At 39.7% G+C, this 10263-nt stretch overlaps 1 long non-coding RNA gene across 2 annotated transcripts in view; it reads left to right on the forward strand.

The window, feature by feature from the left end:
* Positions 1 to 8844: 8844 nt before the first annotated feature.
* LOC116693490 (uncharacterized) overlaps positions 8845 to 10263 on the forward strand; it is a 1751-nt gene continuing 332 nt past the window's right edge. Inside the window, exons 1-3 of one of the 2 annotated variants that reach the window (XR_004332926.1) lie at positions 8845 to 9004; positions 9581 to 9707; positions 10171 to 10260. This is a non-coding gene — a long non-coding RNA (uncharacterized LOC116693490). Of the gene's footprint in view, positions 9005 to 9580; positions 9714 to 10170; positions 10261 to 10263 lie in introns of those variants that run through there. The other variant, XR_004332925.1, reaches the window with a different exon arrangement.

The raw sequence follows: 10263 nt of genomic DNA on the forward strand, positions 1-10263 counted from the left end.
GAAGCAACAATATCTTTATTTGATGTTAATATTGTAATGTATCAAAGTGAATGCAACAAAAACTTAAAGGTCATGTGCCCAACAACCAGAGAACTGTGTAAAAATAAAGGGCAGAACTTATAGCACCAGCAAATAAACAACGTATTAAAACTCAAAACTTCAAACCCTGAGTGACAAAAAAAACAAAAAACAGTGGAGTAGAGCAATTAATGACAAGGTGGAGTTAAGATGAATAGTCAAAATACACATTACAAACACTCCGAGGTGACATTAAACATAGTTTGCCTGTGCATTACAGGGGTGATTAATTTCAACAAAATACATGTAATCTATTAACTGTATGTTTATCTTAAATTAGACTTAAGGTTCTCTACTGGTCATGACGTGTGAGGGAAAAGTAATCCTTTAGTACCCATTTCCCCAAACCACACCAGACCAGACTTAATAGTGCACCATTTAAAAGTGAACTCTCCTTCCTCTGGAGCCACGAAATGGGTAACAACTCTGCCAACAAAAAGTAGTATACTTCTGTATCTGCATTGATATTTGCTTGTTCTGTTCCATCCATTGAATGCTTCTTACTGCCCAACAATACTACCCATTCTGGTCTCCATGTATTGGTCATATGTCAAAGCACAAACGTGACCACAAAGAGGTTTTGGTCACAGACTCACATCCCAGGCTGCATAGGAGGCCAATGAACTCTCCCTCTAGATCTAGGAACCCAGGAGGAGTTGTTGAGGGGCCAGGGGGTCCATCTCTGATAATGTTTACAGAACTGGGTGTAAGAAAATCCACAACTTGGGAAATTGCTCACTAAACAAAACATTACATCCACACCAAAAAAACAACTTACAATAGGAGCTTTTTTTGATCTGTAACTACTGTATGCCAGCCAAAAGAGGACATCCTATTTGGAATATAATAACTATCATATGTCATTTAAGGGATACTTGGTTGATCCAACCTTTGTGACCTTTTTTGTTTTCAGTGGACGCCACAGAGGGAACCAAAGACAGTTCTAAACACTGCAATTGTAAAGCAAAATATCGCTTTAGGCAATCAAGAATGAAACTGCCTGGTATTTGAAGAATAGCCACTTCTTCCATAAAAAAAAAAAAAAATTGAGTGATTTGTTCTCGTCTATCTATATTTCTGAGCACAATCAACCACATCTACTTTAATATCATGCAACATATCGATCCATGATCACAACCCCCGAGATAACGAGGGATCCGAGTTGCTCCTTTTCAGCCAGGCATTCTCACTGATGGATGGATTTGCAACTGCTCAACTCCTGTTCCTTCCTGATCAGTGAAACCATGTCACGTGTCAGACAAAAAAGTACAAAGCAATTCACTGATTTGGATGTTCTATATAATGGTAATGCACATGCTGGTAGCTTTAGTTTAGAAAGATTTTAACATTTAAAGTTCACAGAAATAACGTTTTACAAATAATTTATGTTTGTAAATTTATCACCAGGCCTCCTTTATTTGGCCATCTAAGAAAGAACTTGGAGAGCTAGAATGGTGTGGATTCATGTATTTAGGTACTGCTAATAAGTTTCAATGAACAAAGCCCTGACCAACCTGGCGCATGCGAGAAGCTTGCTTGGAGCTAGATGCTGGGGTGCCGTGGGTGTTTCTGCTGAATGGCACACACAAAGTTGAGCGGTCGTGCGAGGGGTCGGCAGAGCTCGGTGATGGGGGTGGCCAGCCTGATAGACTGGCACTTTGAAACGCTCCATCGTTGATTAACTCTCCCCCCCTGGAGAAAAATAATTATAGCAATTCACTTTCCAACAAATTGAAAAAGTCAAATTTAAATTTAAAATTGGCAACACTATCCCAATCAAAATGTGTGTTTAGCCACCCCAATTTATATATATTTTTTTTACTATATACAGCAGTATGGTTTGCGTACTTTGCTTTAGGACTTTTGCTGTCCATGACATGTACACAAATTATATTAGGTACAATATTCTTGTATAAAGCAGATCGAACTCCAAGCATGACTCTAAAACTTAGCTTAAAAGCATAATATTAAATGAGTATACCTAAATGTTTGTTAACTCATTTAAAGTTGGCCTAGAGAGAGATTAAAGCACAGCAGTGGACAAGTGAGTTAAAAAAATGAATGAAGAGAGGAAGCAACGAAAAAAAGCACTGCTGGATTATGATGAATGCAGCGCTTCACTGGGATTTAAGAGGCTGGACAACCTGTTCTGTTATTGGCTTGGGGTTACACACCCATGTTGGGCCAAGGGCGTGTGTGGACATCCAGTATAATGTAGTCCTTTGGGTCTCACAGCGTATTAGTGCTGGCATGAGTGTGAGCTGCACATGTGATGGGAGAATGCACTGTGCTTGTAGATGGCTAGAATTCCTATTTAATGGGATGCTGGCACAGTTGTTCTTATTAAGAACTTTACAAGTCTTATTACCTGACATCAGACCTGCCCCCTGGCCACTGTCAGGTTTATATGATGTGATATAATATTGATATGAGGCCAGAAACCGTTTTAGTCTAGTTCTTTAAAAAATTATTGTTGACTTCAATGTGTTTTCACTTGGTTTTGGAAGACTAAGGTGCGGATATATACACTGTTGTTTTTTCACACATGTTTTTAACCATTATTATCATCACCATTTCTATGTCTAGAATGGAAAAGCTAGAGCAGATAAATAATAAAATCAAAAAGCTTAAACTCACAAAAAAGATTAACTAAAATCATTTGAGACGGAAGTTTTTTTAATTAGTGTGATCCCTTTTAACCTTTTCCGCATTTCACATTTATTTAGCTAAGACTTATAACGGCAGGGAAAACGCTGTGTAATGTGTCTGTAAAAGATAAACAGAAAACAGGAAGTAAACTGATTCAAAAGTGACAAGTTGATATCATTCGAGGTTTTGGAATGTGTGCATTCATTTGCATCCTCACCAAGGCATACTTTCTGAAGTCCTTTCATGGATGCTGATGGAATGCCAGCTCCAGGGTCCGACAGGCACCGCTGGACCAGAGAGCTCCCCCTAAAACGACAGCAGCTTGTTCAAGCTATAGTATTGTTTACACACTGCCAAACCGCTCTACACAGATTGATCAGCACTCGACGATAGCTCTTACCTTGCAGGCAGATTACACTGCTGGACTGTTGACCCTGCCTTGACAGTCATCCATTCACCATCTTGAGCAGTACAACAAGTACTGTAAAATACACTGTAATACTCTCGTATGTACAAAATGGCACACTGGTTTCCTGTTTTGTAGGTCCACCTTAGCTAAAACAAAGGCAGCCTAATAAAGCAGCCCTGCAAAAATACCCACCTACATACCTTCATAGAGGTTTTGTTGAATCTGTTTTAAGAGGGGTCGTTGCAACTTTAAAAAGGTGATAGAAGATTATTTAGGGTATTTCACATTGTTCCTTAAGGGATCCTAACAGGGTCTGTAACATTGGTTGAGCTGAAATGGCCTGGGACTATTCTATCCGCCCTGAATCCCTGTGAAATAGCCCTAAAATGAAAACAGATTTCTCCTTAAATTGTATGTTCATGAATATTTAGATAAGCTGCGTGCTGATTGGTTGGTTTGCAACGAGCATAGCTAGGAGCAAAGACCAACATGGCCAACAGAAATGTAGAAAGTGTCAGCATTGCCTGTACAGCATGAAGCATTTACAACCGTGGTTCATTTTCAATAGTCTTGAAAAACTTCAAACTTTCTTCTCTGTAATTCCCTGGAAGTCACAGAGCACGCAAGCTAGAACTAGTGCGCGCGACTCATCCAGAACAGCTGGTCTCACACCAGTGGTCTGTGCTTAAATTTGGGTTGTGAACAAAAGTACAGACGAGCAATATAATGTACAGCCATCAAGTTGACGTCAACTTTTTGCTTTGTTGGGATTCGCCCGTTTTCAGCTGCAGTTTCAAATTTGACATTTGTATATGAAAAAGGTGAGGTTTTATGTATGTCCATTTTACCCTGCAATCTGCGTTATTCAACTATGAGGAGGTAAACTTGGGTTTGCATTCTATCACCCTTTAAAAGAAATTGGGGGGGGGGGGGGGGGTCTAGTTGTGAAGATTAGACTACCCTCATTGATAAAAGATGCCAATATTAGCATGCCCTTCAACAGAAAATGTAGGATACCCTCTCGTCTCTGGGTAAGTTGGTGGACTCGGGACCGGACTGAAGGAACCATCGTGTGTCTGGCTTTGTCTCTACCTCAGCTAGGCGTACAAAGGAGCATGGTTTAGGACTCAGATTCTCCTGACCAGCGGCCTCCAGACGCCGTCGCTTCTGGCCATCCTTCACCTCTGAGACACCAGATAGAAAAGGGCAAAGTCACAAATGTACATAAGTGCAAAGAGTGCTGTGACTATAACCAGGTAGTATGCCTATCTTACATTTTGGTAGTAAAAACAATCTATGGAGGCCCCGGGGTCAGCTGAGAAGAAAAAAATATAACTGTGCACACGGATTCATAATCTTAATAAACGTGAGCAAAGTAGGAAAGATATTCACAGATTCAAACTTCTGGGATTAATTACTCTATAGCAAAATGATATTAAATCACTAACGTGGAAAGGTTAACAATGAGCTACAAACTATTTTTTATCAACAGAGCTGTTCTCCAATCTGGAGAAATAAGACACCAAAATATCTGTATCTATTTTAATGATTTAATAAGGTAGTGTCTCCAAACTTATGTTTTAACAGTAGATGCTGTAGTACAACTAGGAGGAGACAAGTTATAATTAAGGTAAGAATATATAATATATTATATATATATATTAATTTAATATATATATATATATATATATATATATATATATAGAGTAGCTTTCCTATTTTGCTCACGTAATATATTATTATGAATTCGTGCTCTCGGTTTGGTTTTTTTCTCAGCTGACCCAGGGGGAACGTACTAACCTGGTTGTGAGAGGACATTGTCTTCAGAATCAGACAGAGTGCTCTCTGTCTTTCAAGTTGACGTTGCCACCGTTTTCCTCGCCAGCTTCCATCCTGAGATGCAAACAGAGCATACAGACTGGATAGGTATCTTAAGATGTCAGCTCTTACTGAAAATAAACCTTTAAGCATAAATGTAGAACAAACAATACTCATTGTAAACATTGTAATTTCCCCTTGCGGGATTATAAACTACACTTTTAGTCAAGCCATGACAGTTCATTTAGCGGTTACTCCTCTCTCTACACCTGCTTACTGAAATTGCCCCGTGAAAGTTATAAAGCAGATAAACATTTCACAGGCGTGCAGGCCTGGACGTAACGTTGATTGACGTTAGCATTATAAAATCCTTAACCAAGCCATAAAGAATATTGGTTAAAATGTGTAAAAATAGTTCAGATGCGTGACACTGGATAGAGGAAAAACTATGTTCAATAAAAAAAAAAAAGGTTTTAGAGTCATCCATAAAATGAAAGGTGACAACGCCCAGTTTCAGTTTCAGCTCATTTTCAAAATTAAACATCATGCAAGTTGTGCTAGCTAGTCAGCTAACGTTAAACAAAGTTACGTTATCTTGTTCACTGCCTACACCACTAACCCGTGTTCGTTTCATTGTATTAGCTAACGTTACTTTTCCATCTCCGAGACATTTGAGTCCATCTGGCAAGCTCATTTCAAGCTGGACAACGTTAGCCTAACAGCTAACTTTAGCAGGAGCAAATGGCCTTACGTTTTCACAAAGTTAGCAGAGCAACGTAACTTACATGCTGAGCAAGTCGTTTTGTCTTACCTAAAGAAGTCTGTATTAAACCACAGTGTAGAAAATTGGTCAACGCTAACTGACAGAAGCAAGACAACAACCTTCTTGCTCTGTCCTCATCTAGCTAGCTAACTTTGAATTTCAGCGGGTCTTCCGACGTCAGTGGTGTCCTACAATTGGAGTACCGTAAGTGCGCTTGAAGAGCGCGGACAAAATAAGTGAGGCCGTTTTACCGTGCTAAAGAAGGTAAACACGCAAAACAAGATTCCACTCGGGGTTGTCAAACCAGTTTCACTCGGCCACACGGAAAATGAAAATCACATCAAGGCCTGACATTAATAGTTTTATTGACATGCTGTTATTTAATCAAAAAGTAAAAAATCTTTGACTGTATTACTGCATCTTCTCACTTACAGTTTGGTCGACATAAAGCCCTAAACAAGTCTGCAGAATAGTTCCTTAGCCATCATAAAGTTAAGCTAACAAGCAAAACAATGATTACATCTTTAAAAGCCGGCTACCCACAGCTGACTCACACCAACCTGTTTCACAGCCTGAACATGCCCTCACCGGGTCAGTGGAGATTTTTAAATCTCAACGTGGGCAAATCTGACAAATTCAGTTCTATGTTTGAGAAACAGTTTCCCATTTGTGAATCTGAATTGATATGCGGGCCGGATCAAAATTTGTGAGGGCTTTATTTGGCCCGGGCCTTGAGTTTGACACATGTGCACTACATCGTCAATTAATCTATTCAATCAATGTATTTATTTGTTACACTTATCATAAAAAATACAATTCCAACAAAATGTAATCTGTAAGTTCTTAAAATTTAAGCAGCAAAACTACCAAGGTGTGAGGTGTGGGGTGTGACCACAAAGGGTCACAGTCTATGTCACTATAATGGTATAAAGTAATAAGAAGTCTGCTTATTGAATGATAATTACATATTTGTGTTATGTGTCAAAAGTATAGATCAGAAACAGTGAATAGGCAGTTAAATGACCTTATAGTGGAATAGTCTTCTGTTATAACAACTCTCCCTTGACATTTAACGGATGGAAGCTGCTTTTGGTGACAAATTAGATTATTATGGAGAAAAACGTGCCTGCATGGTTTATGGAATTGATGCCCCTATCCCCTGGGGTTTGGACACCTGTAATGTAACTTCTACTCACACATACAGATTCTCGTTACTGTCTGGTTACACTGGCAACAGGAATGGCCAGCAACTTGTTGTAGAAGTGTTATATATCTAGTACTATTTACACCTTTGTCGTGTATAGGTAGGTCTACACTTGGATATTTGAATGTGAAATGGTACCTAAGTGACATTTCCTAGAATATGTTTTTTTTTAGATTATTTTTTGGGCATTTTTGGCCTTAATTGACGGGACAGCTGAAGATATGAAAGGGGAGAGAGAAGGGGGGATGACAGCAAGAAAGTTTAGTTTTGTACTTTAGTATTCTGAAATATCAGTTTGTTAACGATGAAAAACATGCAACAGATACTTCTCAAGTCTATCTTTGAAAGGAAGTATTCATTTCAAGGAAGGAACGCTCATGGTGAACTGTAATGGAGTTTTCTGTGGACGAGGCAGAACCAATTCAGTTAGTGGTTGGCAGTCTGTGTCTGTTTTGTATTTATAATCCTATCGCCCTCTGATTACATTTTTCTTCATGCCAAAAGAAAAAAGTAGATTGCTTTCTTTTAGGCTTTAGATCTCTTATACTTCTAAGGTAGAAAATAATTCTGATGAAATCTGTTAAAGGAGGACTGCACAGGAGTTATCTCTGCCACGTTATCAAGGTTGTTTCTCATGTTATGTATGGATGTGTGCAATACAGTTTCTTTTAAGCAGCCTGGGAGGGGCACTCTCAATTTTGTTGTTTGTTGTCTATAATGACAATAACAGCTTTTATACTTATCTTAATGCAGCAGAAATCTCAGAAGAACATATCACCAACCTGGGTAATTAAACCAAACCTTCTGCATGAAAGGACCGAACAAAGAATCTACACTGGATTCTACAACCTACAGTACTTCATTTGAAAATCCATCTCCTGCTTTATTTTGATCAATTTTTTATTTTTAATTAAAAACATAAACATTTACAAACAGTTCCAAACAATACACTGGGACATAGGAACACGTCCCAGGACCAAAAATAAATACTATACTAAATACTAAGAGGGAAAACGGGAGGGAGGGAGCAAGCACACACAACACACACACACACACCCACACACCACCACACACACACACACACACACACACAACACACACCACACACACACACACACACACAACAGGGACCTAACACCTGTGTGAGTTACCCCTCACGAGTCCTAAATGCTCTGCTAAGTGTCCAGGTTTTCCGGCGCTCCATTATCCTCCGTGGAGCGTTCATGTACACCACACCAGGTAGGAAAGGGTCCACATGCGGATTACAGGTCGGGGGGGGGGGGGGGGGGGGGGGTGGGGGGTGTGTGGTTTGTCCAACATAAATCCACTAGATTTTGTCTTTAAACTTCTTAGATAGGGCTCGGTCTCAAGTAAGAAATCAGGATTCCCATTAGGTCCTTGTCATGCCACTTGATGTTTTAGTGATGCATATTCCAAAATACATTCTACCAGTTGGCATCCGGTTAGTCTGGGTCAGCGTGTCCATTGCTGGGACACAGCCTGACGCCCCGGATGTCCCTCCCCTCTCGCTATCTCCGCTATCAGGGCATACCCCCACCCAGGACTGTTAAAGAACAAAATCTCTGCATCCTGTGGCACTGGAGCAATCCAGAAGTGGAACTTGAAGGATATAGACTAGGTAATGCTAGACTAACAGAGAGTCTAGTCTAGCATAGGCAGGTGGACCTTTCTACTAACTAAATATTGTTAATATAATATAAATGTGTCACTCTTTTTTACTTCTGTTGAAATAAGTATGTGATGGAATATCATGACCTTTCTACTAACTGTTAAGATAAATGCTGACAGACGTCCTTTTTCTGAGAGTAGGGAAGCAGAAACACTGTGGCCTGTCCCTTTACTGGCATCATACGTTTCACTTCCACAATGGACAGGGTTATATATCTTCATTCGGACGCTGTGCTAGGAGTCGATCACTGCAAAAGAAGAAGTAGAACATCATAATCATCATCATCATCATCAATCATCATCACATCATCATCTTTTCACTGACAGCATGATGAAGACTCTCTGCTTCACCCTGGGCTGCTGCTGCTCTCCGCCTGCTGCTGCAACGCCACACGTGAGTGATCTGTGACTGCATTGGTGGAATGTAACTAAGTACATTTACTCAAGTACGGTACATAAGTACACATTTGAGGTACTTGTACTTTACTTGAGTATTTTCTTTTCATGCCACTTCTACTTCTACTCCACTACATTTCAGAGAGAAATATTCTACTTTAGTTCTTCTCCATTCCTGACAGCTTTAGTTACTAGTTACTTTAGACAGCAGTTACTAGTTACTTCAGTTACTAGTTACTTTAGTTACCTCTCCATTCATCTGACAGCTCTAGTTAACGGCTCCAGGTCCAGCTGAGATGATGATGTCATTAAACACACAGCTGGTTGGATCCTTTACTCTTTCTAACATGGGGGGAGAGTTCTTTACTTTTACTTTAAGTACATTTTCCTAATGATAATTTTAGACTTTTACTTACTTTTCAATGCCGGACTTTTACTTTACTTTTACAGTGCGATATTAGAACCTTTACTTTAGTAAATGATCTGAATACTTCTTCCACCACTCTGTGATTGTGTGTCTTCATCTTCAGAGTTTCATGTTGGTTCTGACTCGATCCATTTACCTTCCTCACAGTTCAACATGTGGAGTACAGCACGGCTCCTAAAGAGTGCTGCTTCAACTTTTTCACACAGAGAATACCACTAAAGCATGTGTCCACCATAACCAAGACCCACAGCGCCTGTCCCAACAAGGCATTCATGTAAGTGTGTGCATCGTTCTTCTACCTTTTTTTGTCTTGTAAGTGGTGATGACATGATGAATAGAAAGATGGATGACCATGACCTCCAGACATGATCACAACGCCACAGCATCCGTTAGAATTCATTGTAAACATTAATAAATTCAGCTTACCCAAAACGTTGACCAACATGATTTTTAGAAGCTAAGACTGTATTTTTGTGTTTTGACCATTTGTGAACTGTGTTTTACGCCGTCTTGTTTGACAAGCTTTCATATGTTACACTACTTTTGTGAACCCGAGATTTCTGTAAACTCATTTCAAACGTCTGACTGTTCCAAACGATCTCTCTACACGCTGCTCTGGAACAATTTGGGGCGCCAAATAAAGGAGAAGTCAAGAAGATATCTTTAAACGCCCTTAGATCTCAGAGGGTTGAGCAATAGAAGGTGCAGCTAAGATTTCTCTTGTGTGTGTTTTGCAGAGTCCACACTACCAACGGAAGACAGTTCTGCTACAGAAAGTTTCCAGTGGGCTCAGAAAATCTACAATCAGCTGCAGTAAACCGTGGGCACGG

The sequence above is a fragment of the Etheostoma spectabile genome, chromosome 8 (assembly GCF_008692095.1).
Source record: "Etheostoma spectabile isolate EspeVRDwgs_2016 chromosome 8, UIUC_Espe_1.0, whole genome shotgun sequence".
NCBI classification, from domain to species: Eukaryota; Metazoa; Chordata; class Actinopteri; order Perciformes; family Percidae; genus Etheostoma; species Etheostoma spectabile.